At 38.6% G+C, this 21,871-nt stretch overlaps 1 protein-coding gene across 13 annotated transcripts in view; it reads left to right on the top strand.

The window, feature by feature from the left end:
• The window catches only part of Lpp (LIM domain containing preferred translocation partner in lipoma), a 612,241-nt gene that overhangs the window by 356,377 nt on the left and 233,993 nt on the right, over positions 1 to 21,871 (top strand). The gene's annotated exons all lie outside the window — the stretch shown is intronic.

Raw genomic sequence — 21,871 nt, 5'->3', positions numbered from 1 at the left:
GTCACATCCACACAAGCGAGTTTGTTCCATGCCCAGCCTGAGTTCTCTGTCTAACTTGTAGGGGTGGTGAGACATATTAGGCTTTGAACATTAGAGAAGAAAGTACTTCTTGACATCCTGATGTATTTGTTGAAAGTCTCCTGTTCAACTTCTTGAGGCTGGAAGTGATTGATTCATTTTAATTTAGTATGTATGAAATACTTGGAATGCTTGGCATTTAAAAAATAAAATCCATATCTATTTAAAATAAAATAAAGCCCACTCCCCATCCAGAATAGAGTAGAACTTTTCAGATGTAAAATAGCCGAGGTATGGAATGGCTTAAAAGACAGTTGGTCTCAGGCAAAGAGAATCAGAGAGAACAGTGTACACAAGACACTGTAGTGCTTGGACTGCTGTACCTACTTGGAAGCACATATATTTGAAATGCCTTAAAATAAAAATTGCAAGGGCAACAGACTCAGTCAGTCCTAGTATTTCTTTCTCTTATTCTCAGCCCCAAGTTAAAAATAAAATCCGCCTGCCTCATTTTCCTGTGTGCTAGTTAGTAGGATTAGCTGGAGATCTCAACAGGAAAGCAATAGATGTAGTAGACACCATTGTATAGTGGGTGAAAGCCCGGTAGAGATAATTATACAGTAACTCCCACTATATTACCCTTCAAAGAAATTGAGCCTAATATTCTCCTCCTAAGCAATTTAACCAACTCTTTTAAAGAAGTATAAGATATTATTTAGAGAATGAAATAGCTACTGTATATAATCAGGAGGGAGAATTATAGCAAATTATTATACTCATTTGATAAGTGAATAAAGAGCTATGCTCAATGCTTTGTATTGTACCTCCTAAGTAATTGTTCAGTTTTGCTAACTGTCCTTTTAAAAAAGAAAAGAGATAAAGAACTGCTAAAAAAATCATTTTACTTGTTCAGGAAGATTTTTCTCTCTGGGCACAGATTAAGTCTAATTTCATGCTCCATGAAAAGGAAGCTCACTTTGGCCTTCAGATGTTTCATAGTGGTGAATTCTTTGCCTTTCCACAGATAATGTTCATAAACATAAGCGGCAATGTGAAAACAAAGCAATAGGAATGTGTTTTAAGATCTATCACACACTTTTAGACAGATTATTATAAATCAGTGTTCACTGAACATCTACCCCAGTATTTTCATAAAATAGAACTCTGTGTAATTCTTTCCAATACCTCTTTCTAGGATCACCAAAAAAGAGATCTCAAAATTTTCTATCTTTTTTTTGCATATTTAAAAAATAAGCTGGTAGTAATACTGGGGTCAATTTCCCTGTGGTTTGAATTAAACAAAATAAACATCTCAATGTCTAAACTTTGAGTCTTAAGTGATTGAGTACTTTCCTTAGAATTTGCCATTTTTGTGGTTCACCATCCACCTGAAAAGAAAAAGAATAGAAAGAATGTTGATCTAATTCGTCTTAGGAAAAGCCATGCAGCCGAGCTACTAAGGGCAGTTACTCTAATGTTGCCCCACTGCCATAGATGAAATGCGTTGTGACCTCTCCTTGCTAGTTGCATAACATACAGGAAGCACATTAATCCTTTCATGCTTCAGTTCCTGACTTCATTCATAAGAGTACTAATATCAGTACAGTGCCTTCCTGATGTAGTTCTGAGAATCACCTGGATTGATAAAACAGTGTATTCCTCACATACTAATGTTACAGCGATGCTAGAACCCATATCTCTTCACATATTTGACATTTCTGACTACTTACTGTGAGTCAGGTGGCAGTCACGATGTGGTTGCATTGTCTGCACGTGTTCATAAAATTTGCTGACTTTGAGAAATGGTGGCATGGAAGACAATCCTAGTGACAGTAACAGATTCCATTTTTGACATTGTTCTTGCTGGCTCAGAGTACAGTTTCATGGGGGAGAAATAGAGAGTTCTCATGGTTTTCTATTGAAAATTGACTCACAGAACTGAACTATACCAATGATAGGAATGTTTCAATTTGCTTCTCTTTATATTTCTTTTCATATTTTCAAAGGGGTGATATATTACTTAATTAAAACACTATGTATATAAGTCTAAGTCATTTCTTTCAACAGTATACAACAGGAATTTTAATTAAAAAGCACTATGTGCAGTTTAAATTTCAGTAATTTGTATTTCCAGAGGTATAATAGCTAATGGTACCTTTTATAATTTGTGGGATCTTTGATTTGATGGGATCTTATATTAAGTACTTAGAAAATGTTGGACTTCTCATTCATACTTGGGTAGCGGGAAATATTGGTAAATGTTGGTTTTCAGAGTTAAAAGACCCTGAGGCCTTTCCATCAAGGTGCACTAAGAGAATATTTTAGATTTGCCAAAGTCTAAAGAACTTAGCAACTGCATCAGTGTGATGGAAACTCATGCCTGCTAACTGCGTGTGCCCTCCCATTTCCTCTGAATTATGTAGATGCAATTGAATGATAGAAGGTGAAGCTTGTTGTAAGCCATGTGGGAAGTATCAGTAAGAATACTTCAGGGCTATCAGCTGTTATACTCTAGGAACTGCTGTGCTAACAAATACTCTGCCAACCTCTACTTAAAGTAAGAGTTTATTCTTGATCATCATCATGGTTTAGAAGGTGTATCTGGAGATTGATGTAATGGGCATCATCTCAAAAACTGCTTTCTCCACCTAGGAGAAAAGAAACACTTAAGGATTATTTGCCACGGCCTGGATAATACTTGTTGCTTCTTCTCACAGCTCATTAGCCATCCCGTGGCTCCCTCTAGCCGTAAGGGTGCGGGAAGGCAGAGCTGGAGGTAGTTGGAGAGCAGCATCTATGCTGACCACAGTTTGTAATAATACTAGTAAAGGCTAGCAGTCATGGAGTGTTTCCTGTGTACCATGTGCTGCTGTGATTTGCATCCTAGACAGTGTCCTTTAGTCCTAATGAGGATGTTATTATTATTTTGATTATGCCAATGAGAGAACAAGGCTTAAAGAGAGAAGCCGTCCTGCATAAAACAGGTGGAATGGGTACTTTCCATCTGTTTTCTGGATGTGTGAACTAAACTCTAATGGATTGGAGTGATTTTTTTTTTAAGTACTGGGGAATAGAACCCAGTACTGGGGATTGAACTTGCACATATGGAAGGCAATGCTCTACCACCGAGTTGTATTCTCATACCCTGTACTTTTTCTTTTTAAAAAAAAATGTAAAAGGAACAAACAAATATACTTGAGAAATCTGTTGTGGGAAAACAAGAATGGGAGATTCCTGAAACTTCCTATGATTTTGACTGGATCAGTCTAAAATGACTCAGAAAAAGTATCTCTGTTGTCTCATATCCAAAATCTAGGACCCTCCCCTCGCCAGGACAGTGATTTACCTGACATCTTGGTAGAGTAGTGTTGTTCCAGTTAAGGGGCTGGCCATGTGTCCGTGGATACACTTCACTTTGACTGAAAAGAGAAAAAGTCTAATCTCTATAAAATAGAAGAGTATAGTGATGACTGTTACCGATAATGCACAGTTTGATTTTGCAAACACACCTTGCTCAATGCCATTTTGCAAGTTAATCTGTTTAATATATAAGTCAAGAGCAGCTTTGAACGCAGAACTGTGTTCCTTGAGTCTGTGGTATGCAGATCTAACAATAAAGCAAGCTGGTGATCAGTTGATAGCATTCTGCTTAGGAGGTTTAGAAAGGATACATGGAGGATAGGATTGAAGAGATTTACTGCTGGGGGGGAAGTCAATTTGAGGTTAAATGATTCAGTCCTTCTGAATGACTGGACATTCTTGGGATGTAAGAAGAGAAAGGAAACATATGTTCTTCATATGTACCAACATTACTGCCTGGGATACTGTTGTATTTCCAGATACAACTGCAGTCGTGCCTGCTATTGAGGTAGAGACTCCTGAGCTCTGCTACGGGACCATTCAGGAGAGGTTTCTCTCTAAGCCTTCCTGCCAGCAGAGAAGAGCCAGATCTGGAGAGAAAGCCAGGCTGTCAGCCCCAGCAGCGTATGCGGGATGCTGGGTCACTCAACCCCCGTCTCTTTTTGATGGACGCCTATAATAACTGCCTGGGTTCCTCACAAATCTATTACAGCATTTAATTAACAAACGTTCCTCAAGTGCTTTGAACTCCCTGTTTGGATAGATGTGACTGAAATGTAAAATACCTTCCACTGCCTTATTTATTGCTCCAGCGAACACGCTATATGCTGGCAGCATTTATCTTCATTTTAATTTTATCTCCCACAAATATAGGCATTAATTTAAATCACATACAGAACATAACAGTTTTTATAGAGGCAAACTTATTCCAGTGTGCTGCATTTTAATATCGCACTTTACCATCTTTTCTCACTTGATTCAAGAATAGTATCTCTTCCTGCCTCAGCATTTAATCTTAGGACAACAGAAACTTTTTTCCGTGCATACATGTTCTTGTTCTCAAACTTTATCTTGTTCTGTGCTTTGCTGTTTGTTGCCTGAAAGTTGTTTTGTGAGTGTGAGCAGAGATCTGAATTAGTTCTATTTTTTCTTTGGCAGCTTAATTCCAGGCAGTGAGGGGAGGGGGTGGTGGTGGTCAGCATGAAGAATTTAAAACTGAAAATGACAGTTCTTCAACTCCAGGTACCTTTTCTAATAGTAACAGCCATAGCAAAACATATCCCACCTCATAACAGTCACATACTAAAGCTACATAATGTTTTTAAAGCTCATTTTTCTCTTGTCCTCTTTTTATTCAAAGGGAAAAATTCCCCCTTTTTCTTCATACCGGCTACTTTTGTGGCAGATTAATTTTTTTTTCCCTGATGGGAAACATGCTAAATGGATCCCCTTATGGCCACGAAACATTCCAGTTAGATGTTACATACTACTCAAGGGCCTTTCCCCATCCTAATTGTGGCCGGAAAAGCTGTGGCCCTCCTCAATTAAGTCTTGCTGAATTGCCTCTGACAAGGCTGCTCATTCCCAGAAATCAGGACCATGGAGACAGTAATAACAAGAGCACCTCCATAAGACAACATAGCTTTGTAAACCATTTTAGGCTCCTTTTAGAAGCTTTCAGGATGCTTTCCCTTCATGATTATAAATTTTTTTTTAAAATGCACCTTATTTTTCTAGTTTTCTGGGCCTTCAGGACATCTGTCATAGTTGGGCTTCATTGTTGCTGTTTTTTAAACATGTAATCAGGGTTTTAAATGTACCAATTACTGTTTGCACTTCGCTGTTTTATTCTCAGAGAATAGTGGTGAGACAGGTACTCTGTTCTGTTCATGTAAGAGATGGAGAGACAAGGTCTAGCACAGTGAAATGTTTTTCCTCAAATCATGGAGCTAGTATGAAGCAAGGCTGGGATTTTGAATACTATCCCCTGTAGCTAATATGATGTCTGAATAGCTCTCTTCAGACTACATTCTTGATCTCCTGTTTGATGCTGACTCTTGCCAAGCCCTTAGTCTTTGTGCTATTAGGTGGATTTCATGTGGTAAGAGCATGGTTACCGTGGAAACCCACTAGCTAGAATGGCAATCCAATTATAGCACAATCTCTGGGCTTTTATTAAATTAGTGTTGCTGATGACGTGAACTTCTTGATTGAAAGATGCTGAGAAATGGGTTCTCACAGGCTGTTCTTGCTTCATGATAATTTGCGATCATTCTTGTCTAGTCTGTCAAACCAAACAAACAAAATGCCTCTTTTTTTCTGATTGACCAGATTTGGAAGATAGGTTGGGCCATGCGTTTTACATCATGATCTGTTAACAGTGGCTCAAGGAAGGAAGCTGGGCCCAATTTTCCTCTGAGTGCCTCTACCCCCAGCACCAACACCTGCTGACTTAGGACCCTCAGTGAACTACTGAGGTTCACACTGTTTTTATGATTGTTACTTCACTTTTGGCCATTGATTTAAGTCCATACGTGATTTAGGAATGGCCATAGCTGTTCGATAGGCTTTGGTCCTTCCTGGATTCCTGAAGCACTGAGAATTTGCTTTGGTTCACACTGATTGATGAGTTTCCCTGAAACGTATGGAAGTTGAGTAGAATTGAAGTAATAGCGCCAATGCTGAGCTTGTTGGCACGAGCTTTAAAGAAAGGATAGTGTGAGTAGGTTGTTCATTCACTCCCAAGATGGCAGATTTTAGCTTGGTAGGATATTGAAGTAGTTCCTTTGCCATAATGCATACTAAGTGCCACTCGTCACCATTCTCCTCTTACTGTCATCAGCTTCATTAGAATAGTAGAAGTAAAAGTAATGTGGGGGAAGACACTCCTTGGTTCGCATGTAATAAGTGAAGAGGGGCCCTGGGGCAAGGATTGCTCATACATTTCCAAATTCTGCACTTCACCGTGTGGGGGCTCAGCTCAGAGTCTGGCTTCATCATCCCAGAACAGAAAACTCAGCTTCAAAACACTGAATCTGAATTCTTGAAGTTTGAACATATCGGAATTGTTCTCTTGCAAAAAAAACAAAAACAAAACAAAACAAAACAAAAAATCTATTGTAGACATGTCTTAGGAACCGGGTAAGAGAGGAGCCGTCCTTGCTCTGTTCCATGACTGTCACTGTGAGCGCTGAACAGATTCCAAATGCAGTGGTTCACATGGTTGAGGAGCGTGGCACATCTTCAGACAAGATCACACAGTCTCTGTTGACTTTCCCACGCTTAAAAGAGTTTCTTTGAAGATATTCAGAGGCCGTGGTATAGCTCCGCAGAGGCCCCAAGTTAATTCTAGCACTGCTCCCACCCTGTGAATACACGTATCTGTTTAGGTCCTCTTTCTACCACTTGCTGGTTCAGAGAACTTACACAGTGTAATCTCCTTGCAGCCTCCTTTCCCCTTGCAAAAACTGGAACAACAATAATATTAATAATAATGCTGAGTTGAAGGGATGGGTAAGAATAGCTTTGTAAGCTGCAGAGAAGTAATCTCATGTAAGACACTTGTCTTACACTCTTCTGACCATCTAACAATCTCTTGCTCTCTGGCCCTGTACTTTTGAGCTGTGTACTTCATCTGGAATATTTGATGTTCCTTATGTGTAACCTTAAGGTCTTGAGTTTAAAACTTCAAATTCTTCTCATATCGTTTTCTCCTAAGAGAAGTAACATCCTTGTTTCTTCTACATTTATTTTCTTTTAAATGTAAAAATATATATGGTATATGTTATATGTCCTTATTTGTGTACATATTTTCCTGAGTATTAAGTACCTGTGCACATTTTTAAAAATCTGAAGGGAAACTAGGTATGATGGATGGGTACAATTTTAACCCCACCTCTCTGGATGGTTGAAATAGGAAGGTGGCCAACTCAAGTCCAGTCTTGGAAATTTTGTTGCTTAGCAAGACCCTGCCTAAAAATAAAAAATAAAAGGGCTGAAGATATAGTTCAAGGTGAAGGTCCTGGATTAAATTCCCAGTCCCCCCCCCAAAAAAAAAAATCAAAAAGGAAATACACATTGACAATAGTTATTGCTAAGATTTGGGGAGATAGGCTTCTTTATATTTCTTTTAGGTTTCTAAAATGTACCTATTTTTTCTATTTTACTTTAATTCATGTAAATTTTTCATAATGTATAGATAATATATATTATATTCATCAGCTTTTCATCACTGAGGAAAACACCTGAGATAATCAACTAATAAGGAAGAAGGGTTAACTTTGGGCTCAGTTTTGGTAGTTCCATCCATGGCTGGTCAACCCTTATTTGGGGCCTGTAGTGAGGAAGCCACCTCATGATGGGAGGCGTTGAGAGGTATGGGCCAGAAGGAAGTGAAAGACATGGCAAATTGGCAGGGTCCCAGTGACTTCTTCATGTAAGGCCCGGTGGACCTGACTTTTGCCTACTTAGCCCTCCCTCTGAAGGGTTCCACCATCTCCCAGTAGCGCCACACTGAGGACTAAGCCTTTGACATGTGGACCACTGTGGGACTGCCCAGATCCTAACCATAGCATGCATGTTTTTATGAGTTTATGTGATCTTGCATGGATAGTTACAGCCATATACTAATTGAAAAAGTAAAACAGGATCTAACAATATATACTTACAAAGGCAGATGAAAAACCATTAATTTTTCCCCTTCCTTCCTCCCATATGCCCTACTCTTTCCTTTCTTCCTTCCTTCTAGAAAGTTGTTGCACATCCTCTTTCACAGGAGCAACTGTGAAACCTTGATCTTAAATATAGTATGGTAGAAAAATAAGGTGAGATTTTGAAAGGAAGTGGCTTGTCCTTACATTCATATATCCTTGACACACTACTTAAAACTCTCAGAACAATGACACCTATGATTTCCAACAATAATTTCAGTATTTAATGGAGTTACACCTACCTCCCCCTACCCTGATGAGAGGGAGCAGAACACTTGAACACAGGTCTAGTGGTTGTAGTAGCCTATTTGCAAGTTGAATGACCATTGTGCTTCCATTACCTTGTCTTCTCTCCCTTCCCCTTTACTCTCTTTTTCTTCTCTTCCTTTCTGTCTCTTTTTACTTCTGTCTTCTTTGGAAAATTGATTGATTGATTGATTGATTGGTTTCCTGAGATCAGGGAGCTTGGTGACCAATAGCTGAAACTTAAATAATTCGTTTTTGCCTCTGAATATCTGCTATGGGTATGAATTTTGTCCCCTCTCTCCAAAGCCACCCTTCCCCTGCCATACTTACACTTCTGTTTCTTGGTATGTTTCCCTCCTCAGTCCATAGTATTTAGCTATTATATTAGTTTATTCAAGGGCCGGGGATTTAGCTCAGCAGTTCTGCTGCCTACCTTGCAAGCGCAAGGACCTGAATTTGATTGCTGGTACCCAAAAAAAATATTAGTTTATTCAGAGAAAAGGAGGAAGTTTTTTAATTCAGAATTTTTGAAGGAGAAATGTTGTTTTTTACTTTAAAAATTCTACCTTTGGCAGCTCAGCATCTCACTCTTTTTTCTTTTTCTGTTTTTCAATTTGTTTTGTCCAAGTGAGTAGACCACATTCAGTCTGACCCCATCTCTCATGGAGTCCTGAATCACAAGATAATCACCAATGCCTGTCTTGCTACTGCATCTAGCACAATGGCTCTTCACAGAGCTGAGAATCAACCTTGGAAGTATTTTCAGGAAAAACTGGAGGCCCTGTCCCTACTTGGAGCATCTTTCAATAGCTTAGGGAACAAAATATTAATGTTATAAATGATCATCCCTAAGTTCCAGCCCAGATGGAGTTTTGATTTTGAAAAATCATTCAGTGAAGATTATTTCCTGTGCCTGGTAGTCAGTGATCACTTACCAAAAACAGAGGCTGGTCGGGGAATAAAAATAAACTTATGATAATTCATATACACTTAACCTTTACCAAGTGAGTAATACAAGAAAGGGAATGAAGCGGGCTCTTTTGACCAGCATTTGCACATGGATTCCAGGAATGTGTCTGGAGTTGCCAAAGCAATCTCTGAATCCTGCCAAAAGCAGCTGGTGGCCTTTTGCTTAGGGTGGGGAAAGTTGGGAAGATAGAGGTGTGGATTTGGATTTGTTTTAAAGTCTTTTTACCCAGCAGTGTTTGTAGTGTCAAGAATACTGAAAAAGGATAGGAAATCTACATTCTATACCTGGTCCTGTTCAATTGCTGTGACTTGTTCTGCTTTGTGTTCTAATCTTTAAATTATTTAAACATAGAAAGATCATACGTGTTCATTATACCTCCCTCCATGTTAGAGAAAACTAAACTAAAATTAGAAAACAATAATAGCCTTCACATTAAAAACTTAAACAATAGTCCTTCCAGTCAATCAAGATCTACTTTTCCTAACAAGTCTAAATCTCACTATAATTTAAAAACCACCATTAGGTCAGAGCTCAGCTTTAAACCCTAGTTCACATTGTCCACGGCCACTCCAGGCAACGATGGAATTGACAAGGTACCAAGAGCTGCTTTACCACAAGGTATCAGGAACCATCTTGTCATATTTTCCTTGTGAATGCTACCATTGAAATTGTATTTCTTAACAGTTTGTTTCCCAATTTTTAAAAATATGACCAAGATTGTCTCCCTGCCTTTAATTACTTGGTTGTCTATGTAATCATTTTTGGTAGGTTTCTATGTTCTGTAATTGCTTGCCTTCTCCCTGTGGGATGGCTGGAAGTTTTGTTGGTATTCAGGAAATCCCTGTCTTGTTGAAAGGTCCACAGTATTCCCAGTGTTCTCAGCTGATAGTAGGAGTGATGTTTTTCTAGAAGCACCCTCACAGTCTTGTTGAGACCAGAGATCATTAGGCAGCAAGACCAATCAGAGATTAGTGTTGCAACAGACAGGCCTGAATGGTCTACTTTCTACCTAAAGTCAAAGGTCTGCCTGTTTGTTGATACCTTGCTAGAGAAATTAGAACCAGCAGGAGATAAGAGATTCACTGTGGAGAAGTTACTTGCATGACTGTGAGTCCTGGCTGGCAGCCTGACAGCCTTAGAGCAGAATGGTCAGTAGGGGAGCCTGGAACTTTAGGCTGAGGCTGCTGTCCATAAACCCGGTTTCTTTCTCCTTAAAAAATTCTGCTCTGAAGGTCTTTTAACTGATTGAATCAGGCCTACTCAGATTATCTGGAATAATCTTAAAAGTCGCCTGATTACTAAGGAACCTTAGTCACATCTACTAAATGTCTCCACAGCCATGACTACGTTAGTGTTTAATTGTAGGGATGATAAATATCAACAGAGTGGCCTTATACTTGGGATGCTAGGACACGAGAGTTGTTACCCACCTACTTTGAAGAGAGAAACATTACCAGATACTTCCTTTGTATGAATTCTAAATTGATTTAAGGGTTGTTTGTTTGTTCGTTTTTGGAACCAGGGATTGAACTCAAGCCCTTGTGCTTGAGAGGCAGGGAGTGGAACCACTGAGCCAAATCCCCAGCCCTAAATTGATTTAAGGTTAAAAGAATTTGACTATAATACTCTTTCTTCCACATTGCTGTCATCTGCTAATTGTCTGGTCTTGGCCTTCATTGATTAACCACAGAGCAAAGGACTCTCTCTCTCTCTCAGCTGTCTCAGGTGTTTCAGTGTTGGTGGGAGATTCTTGGGTGTTCCAGTAGCCTCTCAGTCCCTTGCCTTCTTATTTCTGTTCAGCCTCAGTGTCCACAGCCATGGATCTTGTCATTCCGTGGCTATTTTTGTGACTCCTTAATTATAAAATTAGCCCCTCCCAACCACCGCACATTTTTCCAGCTCTGTCACGCACTGAGCTCCTGTACTGCTCTTGGTGACCATGTTTGCCTTCTCTTACCTTTGTTTCCATTTCCCTATCAGTCCTTATCTCTGTTTCTTTTCATATGCAGCTTGGTTTCTGTGGTTCCACTGTTCATGCCTTTTTTCATTTGTTTTACAGTACTTTTTTCCCCTGAGTTTTACTTTATATTCCCTCACCTCTGAAAACCTGTACCTCACTCAGGCCACCCTGCCAACCATTCAAGTTTCCTGCACACCACACTCTGAGCTTTCTGCCCACCTTTCCAAAAAAGTCCACTTCTGGGATCTCTTTAGCTCCTCTTCCTCTGCCTTTCCTGAAATGCTGCTTTCTTCTGCAGTAGTGATGGTGAATGTGGAGTGGTGCCTTTCCTAGGGCATGTTGTTATTCCACTTCCCACATTTGGTGTGGAGCCTCTTGTACTGCTATGGCCTACCTCCCAGGGACTGTAGTGCTATTTATATAAATCTGTTCCACCGCGCTTTCTTGCACTCCACATCCATGTGTGTTTAACTGCTTATTGCCAGGTACATTTGGATTCATCATGGAAGTCTCAGCCTTGTTATTCTTAAGAGAAGTTCTTCACATTTCTCACCAGAATACTTACTTTCTTTTCCTATATTTAATTAAATGGCTCACTGTCTAACCAGTTTCTGAAGCTAGGAGTTTGGATTTTATTTCTAGATACTTCTATTCCTCATAGTCAATCTTCCCTTCCAAATTTTCTTCCTACTTCTCTCCAGCCCCACTTATGGTCAGCAGTTTCCAATCATGAACACCTATGAATCAAGAGTAAAATTCCTGCAACCACTCCTCTACTCCCCACACAAAATCTACCAGGGTGTTCCTAAATTGGAAATCGGACTGAATTACTCCTAACACCTTATCTCTTTAGCCCAGTATTTAACACAAATAAAAAAAAAACAAAAAAAAAAAACAGGATAGGATCCAGGCATGTGTCATACACCTATAATCCCAGCACTTTGGGAGGCTGAGGCAGATCAAAAGTTTGAACCTAGCCTGCACAATTTATCACCTTAGTTACTTCCCTGCCTGCTGTGAAACCTTTCTGGGCACCCAATAATTAAAGGAGGAGAGATTTATTTTAACTCACAGATTATAGAGCTTTCAGTTCATAGTTGGCTGGCTCCAAGGCAGGGCAGCATGGCAGAGAGACCTGGGAATGGAGAAAGAGTTTTGTGTCATGACTTCTGGAAGCAAAGAGAGAGCTGGGAGGGACAAGGACCTTTCCAGGCCACACCCCCAGTGACCCACCTCCTCTCATCAGGCTCCTCCTCCCAACATCACATTGACTTACAAACTCATCAGCAGATTGATCCTCTGATGAGTACCCCCATATACTCTGATGAGTACCCCATGATTCATTCACCTCCGAGACTTAGACAGGCCATCTAGATACAAACCATAAAGGTAAGCCTGTGTCTAAAAATAAAATAAATAAAGGAAGGAAAGAGAAGAGAAATGAAGGAAAAGGGAAGGTAGGAGGAAGAAAGAGGTAAGGAAGATGGGAGGCAGGATGAAAGAAAGAAAAGAGTGAGGTGTAATAGAGATGGAGGCAAGGAAAGTGAGAGGGTTGAATGGAAGGAGGATGGGGAAAGAAACAAAGAAAAAGAAAGAAAAGAGAAGAATAGAAGCTCAGAAATTAAGTAGGGAGTTTGACTCTCACTTGACTGCTGTATGATCTTGGACAGTAACCTATCCAGTTCCTTCTATCATGTAAGTTCCCTGTAAGAAAAGGAACAGTCATAGAGAATTTCCCTTTGGCTATATTCCTCTTTGGCTTCTTCTCTTACTCCTGCTCCTTCGGTTCTCCATGTTTTGGGCACAAATGCCTTTTCTCAGATCCACAACGGCACTGGCCTGCCGCTGGAGAGTCACATGAAATTCCCTCTGCCTGGATCGGTGCTTGGGCCCCCAGCACTTTATTGTCTCACCTCAAAGTAGATACCCTTTTCTCAAGAGTGTTCAGAAACTGCTCTGGTCTTACTTCAGATACCCTTGCTGTGTTGTCCTATGTCTTTCTCCTTGAACTTCCTAACACTCACACTTCCTGCTTTGTAAATGCTCCTTTACTGGCTGACTGCTTCTCCCAAATGATCACACATTTTAAGTCCTAGGAGGACATTGACCATTGACCTTGACCATCTTATGAAGCTTCCAGTCCCTTCCGATGCTTAGTGTCCAGCACAAGTTGAGCATTTAGTAAATACGTGAGGAGTATTTACAATGTGCACATCAGTCTTCAAGAGAAAGCTCTTTAAGCAACCAAATCAAGTGGTCTTTCATAAGCAAGGAAAGCCCCAGCACAGGTTCCTTCTCTTGACCACAGAGTTGAACATTTCCTATCTTTCCTCCTTAAGTCTTATTTTCAGCCAAACAGCATTTCTATCCCTTCTCCCCACTTCTCCATAATCCCCTGAATGGAATATAAAAGGTGTGTATTAAACCCCAGTTGATTGCACTGTTATGCTTGGGTGGGGAAAGAGCAACAATCCTATTATTAGCATTGCTTGGGAAGAAATTTCTAGGTATATTATTAATAATGAATATTCATGGGGAGCTGCTTCACTTTTCTGTCAAGCCTTTACAGGATATTTTTTTTTAACAGTTCTGCATGTTGAAAGAAAGTTCACGATTTTTAAAAGGAAATGTGGCCCTTTTCATTAGCTCCTTTTACCTCATGCTGAGTCATGGATGAGAGCGAATTTGTAGGCGGTGGAGCTACAGGAAAAGTAATACTGTCATTTACACTCGCAGGCTGTTATGCTTTCCAGAAAACTTTTTCCGTAGGTTGCGAAAGTGATTAATCTGCCTTTAAAACTGACAAAGAGGTTCTCTGATTAAAAAAAAAAATGAGTTTTTTTCTTTAAAAAGTAAGCTTCTCTTGCCAGTTTTAGCTTAGAAAAAATAAGTCTAGATTCCACTGTTGTAAGTTTTGGTTTCAGTGTGTGGGGTGGGGTGGGGGGGATCTGGTCATGACTTAAAACAATAAAGGGATATTTTCTCTTTAAATTATGCCTTTTGTTTATTGGCATGGCTCATCCTTCATGTTACAGCTGAATTACTAATTTTTGCCTCCTGTCTCTTTCTTTTTCTTCATTTTTCTATATTTGGTTTATATTTTTTTCCTTTTTTTTTTTTTGGTCCTGGGGATTGAACTCGGGTCCTTGCGCTTGCAAGGCATGCCACTGAACCGCTGAGCTAAATCCCCGGCCCCTTGGTCTATATTTTCAATACTTCCCATAGCATTTTACTCTTGTCCCTGGATCTTCTCAACCGACCTCTTTTTAACATTAGAACTGATGAACATGGTCTCAATTTCGTCCACAGCATGAACTCCCATCTTGCCAAAAAAACCACATTCATGTGAACAATACCTCTTTAAACTTGGAAAAGGTAGTTAATAATTGAAAAGAAGCATCGCTCTTGATGAATGAGTTTAGAAATTTTCTTTTTTTTTTTTTAATTTCAAAAATTATTTTTTCCCTGAGGACTGGCAGATAAACATGGAGCTTGACTGTCTTTCAGGACCCTTAATTCCATCTGATAACTTCAAGGGCCCAGGGAATAGATAGCATTGCATAGTATAATTTAATACTTTATAATTCTACGGAGAAGCATGCCTCATTTAGAGAATTCAGACCCCTCGAAAAGGTAGAATAACATGTTGAACTACTGAACTCTGTGGCCTTTAGATTTGTTGCTGTTGTTATACTTGAGACAAGATCTCCCAGTTGCCCAGGCTGAACTCAAAACTCCAGGGACTAAGCAGTCCTCCTCTTACCTCAGCCTCCGGAGTCTCTGGCACTGCTGACACACACCCCTGTGCTCAGCTTTTTTGCCTTTAGTTCCATCTGAAGGCCTGGCTTTTGTAGCAAGTTCTCATGGTTTGTTAAAATGCAGTCTTAACCCTCTTCCCCTTTCCGTTTTCTGCTCCTGAGCCCCTAAGCACTTTATTTTGGGGTATGGCAGGTTATTTCACTCTTTTTCTTCCTCTCCTCATTTGAGGAGCTGACTTCTGAGCCTGTACCAGTCCCTTAGCTGCCAAACACAGTCTTGGCAAAGAGAGTGGCAAGGATTTCTGTGCCAGTCTGACAGCACTGCCCCACAGTGAGAAGGGAGGAGACAGAGAAATCTCTCCTCTGCCTGCTTGGACCCTCACCCCCGAGACTACTGGTTCTTTTAGTCTTAAGGTTGAAATACACAAATCGCCCTTGCCCCAAGGCTACATATCCACATTTTAAAATTCTAAAGTTGAAAGTGTCAAAATCATTTACAATTGAAAGTCTGCTAAGTATCAATGTATATTTCTATGTGTATTTCATGGAGAAAATATAGAAAACGTTAATATACTTTTTTTGTATCCAAATTGCCAAGATGCTTTCTGTTTTATTAAATGTGTATAAAATTTATGTAAACAAATACACATGTTTATCTAAAATATCTTTCTGTCTATATGTCTACGTAAATCTGTATAGCAGGCAGCATTTTTAGATGACCCTGATGTACCTTTTCACTTGGAAGTGCTGTCCTGTGTAGTCTGTGGCTGCATCTTGTAATAAATGATTAAGTTTTTGTGGAGAGGGTTAGATGAACTATAAAAGACCTTTTGCATTCTACTTTGTGTAAAACAAGGTAATTGCTACCTAGGGAAGTGATTGTATGCAGGTTTGTTACACATTTCTTGGTAACATGCAATAACCTTTAAACCGAGGGTGGGAATGGACCCTCTTGGTGTTTTATTATTGTTGTTGAGATTACCTGTCTTAATATAAATTGCCTGCAGTGTTTCTAATTTGGAGACATTTTGATTTGATATTTTTAAGAAGGAAAGGTTCTATACATATCATGGAAGTGTCTTTCTTAACTAAATACCAGCAACAAAACTTAAACCAAAAAAGTAGTTAGGAAGCAATGGTAATGAGGTATGATTATGGTTTACTGGGAGGAAAGAAAAGCCCTGCAGGAAACAGTATGAGTGCAGTAAATCGTGAACCACTACTAAATAGGTCTCATTAGTCCACACTGACTATGTTTAATTGACATGAAAAAAGAAACTGGAAAACTTTGTGAAGTATATTGAAAACAATTTGGTTGAGCTACTAGAAGTCATCACAGTGTCTATTTGGAAAATTAGAAATGGTTTGATGTCCATAAAGCATTATCCATTTCACTAACAAATGCTTTAGAAAAGCACTTTGTAAGGGAAATGGTCCTACCGAGTGCTGGGTACTTTACTTCTGAGTTTCTCCCCTCATCCTGTGGGGCATGTCCACACTATGGCACTAAATGAGGAAAAATTACATTGGTCCGTGTATAATATAACACAGTTTCATTCCTGTGTATGATAATGAAACTTTCTTTTCAATTTTCTTTATTATAACACAGTCATGTCCAATAGGTGGGGCTGAGGGTTGGATATACCTTTTAGCTATTCAGATTTTAGATATTTCTATTTTCAACAAAGAAAGAAATTTAAACACTTTGCAAGAAAACTTGATTCTACTAAGGACTGGAGTACAATAAGGCATTTATAGTGATTGTTTATTTTCATGTTACCCTACACAGTCTGCAAAACCAGAGTGCCAGATGCTAAATTCTGTCAACATAATGCATCTTTAATTAAATATTCTATTTGCAATACAATTAATAATGTGGTCTGTTTCCATAACTTTATTAAGAAATTACCATAATTTTATATCATAGGCTAATAAAAAGCCAATGTGTTTTGAAACAGCCTTTCCTAAAGTGGTTATGTGCTTTGTGTCTGTTGGATTTTGAATTTAGATTAAGAAGTCCTGAACCAGAATTATTTGATGCAATGCACTTGGAACTTTAAACCATCAAGGAATCTTTCAAGATCTACTATGGTTCTGCTTCCTTGAAAAAGGAATAGATTTGTTGTTTTTCAGTGAGCTCATTCACTAAACAGTTTAGGGAATGATTTACCTTCTTGCTTTTTTGGTTGTATCCTCCTCCAGCTTCTCTCAAAAACGGAAAGCAAGGCAAACAATGATGATTCCTGGTGTACAGTGCATTGAACTGTGATGGTTTTTAATGAATGGAAGGTCATGCTTCTGGTTCTGTGGCGTGTTGATGTTGTTTTAATTTTCACAATGTGTTAGCATGATAATTAAATTCCCTTAGCTGTCTTCTGAGGCAAGAATTTTAAATTGTACTACACAAGGAGAAAAAACTTTGATTCTTAAAAATACCATTACTTTTAAACTGAGTTCATCTGTGGGTATGGAATAGTGCGTGCAACTGTGACAATAGGGTTTTAACAAAATCACATTTTGCAAGCTGCCTTTTCAAAACTCTTTGAAAATGTCACCCCCCTGCTAAACAGAATTAATTTCCATCAAAGATGTGTATGCCCTTACTCTTAATGTAACAAGAGTTCCCTCTCTTGAAAAAGTAATTGCTCGCCCCGTAATGCAGTTTTATTTTGAGCACAGTGTATGTCCCTTTCCTACCCTTCTTTTGCCCTAATATTTGTTCCTTAATTGTATCAGATCAGTTGTCAACTGAAATTAACCACACGTTACCCTTCACAATATATTCTAGTATAATTTTATGAACTTATTTCAGGTGCTTGCCTTTCTGTGGTGTAGAGAGGTAGTTTACAGAACAACTTTAGACCTGGCAAGTCTAGGTTCAGATACCAACATTACCTCTGACCTTAGACGAGCTGCTTAAGTTCACTAGACCTTGGTTTCCTCATTCACAACATGAAACAAAATAAGGCTCTTTGTATAAAGGATTTTGATCAGGATTATTTCTAAATTCCTCCTCCACTTGATTGTTCTCCATATATGCTCTGTCCTGTTGTCTGTTTCATATCATTTGCTGGAAATAAGATCTACTTTCCTTTTCCTGAAAAACAAGTGTGTATGTGCATGCATACCCACACGGATACACCTCTAGCAAGAATTCTACCTGCCTCCAGGCCAGAGTTGAGGAATTTTAGTATTGTGATTTTAAAAACTCCAGTGGGTATCTGCCTGCCAGATTGGGAACAATCCACTGGTACCTTAATATATTTCTCTATTTCTTAAACTTATCCAATGCAGGTTATAGATATTTACAAACAGACCTTTTGTTGGGGTGTAATCCTTGAGTTCAGGGATTTCTGATGTGTCCTCTGTTTAGTTTCTCCTGACTCCAAAGAATCCAATGCCTTATCTTGAGCTACTATGCTTATTTAGTCAGGAAAAGAGGACAGTTTTATGCATGCACGCACCTACTGTGTTTGAGACACTTTTGAGTCTACATGATGTAGTGCCTTATTTTTGCATTGATACTGACTCTTCCAGACATTGCCAGAAGCCGGGGAATTAGGAGGAACCTAGGTATGAAATACACATAGATCTAGTTTAAATAATATGTTAGGTCCTCAATGAGGTAAATCCTCCCTCATTTAGCTCTAAGTTTTCAAAAGAAGGACAAAATCCTTATTTAAAGGAAAATAAAAGATCTCTTACATCTGTCAATTAATAGCATTCTTTGTCATGCATAATTAGATATATAGAATATTTACAAGCATATGACTTAGACACATGGATATTATATTTATGGAAGAATCTTAATAATAATCTTACATTAATACTTTACTAAAAACAGGCTTACACTAGTTTACATTTTATACATTGGAACTACTTGGTTGCACATGTCCTTTAAAAACAAAATTTTAAAAATTATGGCTCATGCTGAGCTGGGGGGCACAGTCCTTTAATCTCAGTACTCAGGAGTCTGAGGCAGGAGGATCACATGAGTTGGAGGCCAACCTGGGCTATGTAGTGAATTCAAGGCCAGTTGAAACTAGATAGGGAGATTGTCTAAAAAGCAAACAAAAAAGTGATGGTTAACAAATTTCATTCCATTAAGGTGTATTTTATTATCTTACTTTAAATATACTTACTATAGATATGTTTACAAAGCGATTTTTAATTAAAGGTATGAGTAAAACTTGTATAGAAGTTCCATTTGAAAATATGAAGGTTTTGCTCTTGAAACACTTTTGCTTTACTATGTTTTTGGTCTTGCCTTTTGTCGTAGTTTGATTTCTTGTTGTTTTGTAAAGCTGTTGTCATGTCTGGTTTTTCTTTCTGCTTTTTCACAGAGCAGTGTTTTACATAGATTTAAAGAACCATTCTGATTCTTCAGGGCTGAATAACCATTCATTCAAGGGTAGTAATTGCAGTATCCCAGGTCCACGTAAACAAAACACAAAAAGAAGACCAAAAGCATGGTTCATTTTCACAGTGCTTGTACGTTGTGTTGTCCTTTAATAGAAGCTTCTTCTTTACTGATAAAACATCCAGGAAAAAGAGTTTCTGAAAGAAAATATTCTTTCACTTTTAATGTAGACATGACATAAAAAGATTACTTTACTTCAACTTCTACTGTAGAACAAACCCCATTGCCGAACAAGAAACTAGTGGTTAATGGACCCCAGACCTGTGACTGAGGACACCAGGGCACAGTGAGGTATGTGGCAGCTTTCACTCAAGCTGCATGTGAGAATGTGGACCCAGGGTGCTGCATCCTTGGTGCAGTTTCAAGGATGGTCTGTGCCCACCAAGGCCTTCATTAGTGAATTTCAGCACCACTGGGTTACTTACAGTTTGCTGTTACGTTTCTGAAAATCAAAATTAATGGTCTTTTCTCATCGCAAATCCCCAGTTTTAGATTAAATATTCAAAGTCTAGTAAGTTTATGAAGCATGTATATTACAGTGTGGGAAGCCGTTGCCATTGTTGTTTGTGATAATTTCCTTCTCCCTCTGAGGTTTCATACAGGGATCTCTTCTGTCAGAGGGTGACTGTCAGAATCAGAGGCAGGGTTATCTCTCTGAATTTTAGCCACAGGTAAAATTGTTCGCATCGTGTTGAGATCCGTGGTGTGTACCGCCACAAAATTGTTCAGCCTCTTTGTTAAGATGTGTGCCTGGCTGTTGTATTGCTTGGATGCCCCCCAAAAGAAACAAATCATTTACTCCAGCAATCCATAGACCTAAATGTGAACAGCATCACCTAAGCTGATGGCCAGAACTGAGCCTTTAGTTTTGACATGAAATTGCTCCATGATTTTTTTCCCACCTTTGTTGTAAAACCGCAGTTTAGCATCTTTCCTGGAAAGACTGTTTTATGCATATTTTTTGCTTATGTCAAATCAGATACATTAGTGTAACTCCACTGCTCCATCGCTGTTCATAATAGAAATTATTGCTAAAGTAGGAGATGCCAGACAAAGATGCGCTGGATCAGAATTTCTATAAGTCTAAGCTGACTAGTTAATGTTCTTTCAGCACCCTTTTGCTTTCAAATTCTGCATCCTGAGTTAGAGCCTTTCATTACTTGGCTGGATGATTATAATAGCTTCTTTACTGGCTGTCTTTATGTTCAACACAAACATATGGCACTAGATTAATATGTCTGTAACACAACCTGATGCATTCCTTCTACAGTTGGCTTCCTGGTGGTGTACCTGTTACAGAAGTAGAAAGGAATGGAATAATAATAAAATAATATCAACAATGGCTGTTCCTTAAATGTTCCATCTAAAATATTAACTATCTGGAGACAAGGAGGCTTGGGATTAACTATCAGAGGGTTTGAAATTGAGGTACTCAGCATGGGCCTGACTTAACATATGTATTGTGTGTCTGACTGAAAGAAGATTATCTGATATATGAGAAGGGAGTAGGTGGATACTTGACTTTTTTAGAAATGCATGCTTGGCATTTTGAGGTACTGTTGTACCTCTTGCAATTCTTATTGTCAGAAACAAAGCAGTCTGAAGAGAGTCATAATTTAGGACAGTGCGGAATATATTAGTGTGTTGTGTCCTGGTCTTTGATTTGAAATTAAATATCTCTGATCATTAGGAGCACTGGAGTGTTTATCTGGTAAGGCGGATTGACTACTTGGTTAGTACACAGTAGATAGCTTCTTTGAAGAATTTTAAAAATCTTTGATTTAATATTAAATGAAAACAAGATATAAAACTGCATATAACTAGAGTACATATTATACCGACAGTCATACCAACCATACTTACGCATTCGCACGACTTATACACAAATAAGTGATTTTATTTGTTCAATCATCATTAAAATGTTCTTTAAGAGACACAGAAATAAATACAAAATTTTAGTGTCTTTATAATAAATAATTATTTTCTCAACTAAGTATGATACTCATGAGAAATTGTTTTGCTTTTTAAAATCATCATCATCATCATTATTTTCTGCTGGGATAATGAGTGATGAAATTTAGCAATACAATGAATAATCTGGTATCTGCCTCTGATGCCTAAGATCATTTGAGATATTTCTTTCTTCTTTTTCTTTTCTTTCTGTGGCTCCTACCTGCCTCCCTCACACTAATTCACTTTTCTCACCAAATAATGGTGTAGCTGATGCTGCCAATCAACTCCTTGAATTTCATTCTGGAACTCACTGAAGACCTTACAAGATAAGTAGAGACACATTAAACTCAAGGAAATGAAGGATAATGCCATACTTGAACATAGTCATTAATTCAATCATTCATTCATTTATTTGTTCATTCACTCATTCCTTGATGATCTTTGTTGCCCTACTTTAGTTTATTTTTTGCTACCACG

The sequence above is a fragment of the Fukomys damarensis genome, unplaced genomic scaffold (genome assembly GCF_012274545.1).
Source record: "Fukomys damarensis isolate Sample0158 unplaced genomic scaffold, DMR_v1.0_HiC HiC_scaffold_12, whole genome shotgun sequence".
Taxonomy (NCBI): domain Eukaryota; kingdom Metazoa; phylum Chordata; class Mammalia; order Rodentia; family Bathyergidae; genus Fukomys; species Fukomys damarensis.
The sequence above is the reverse complement of the archived record's forward strand: the minus strand, read 5'-3'. Positions and strand labels throughout refer to the sequence as shown.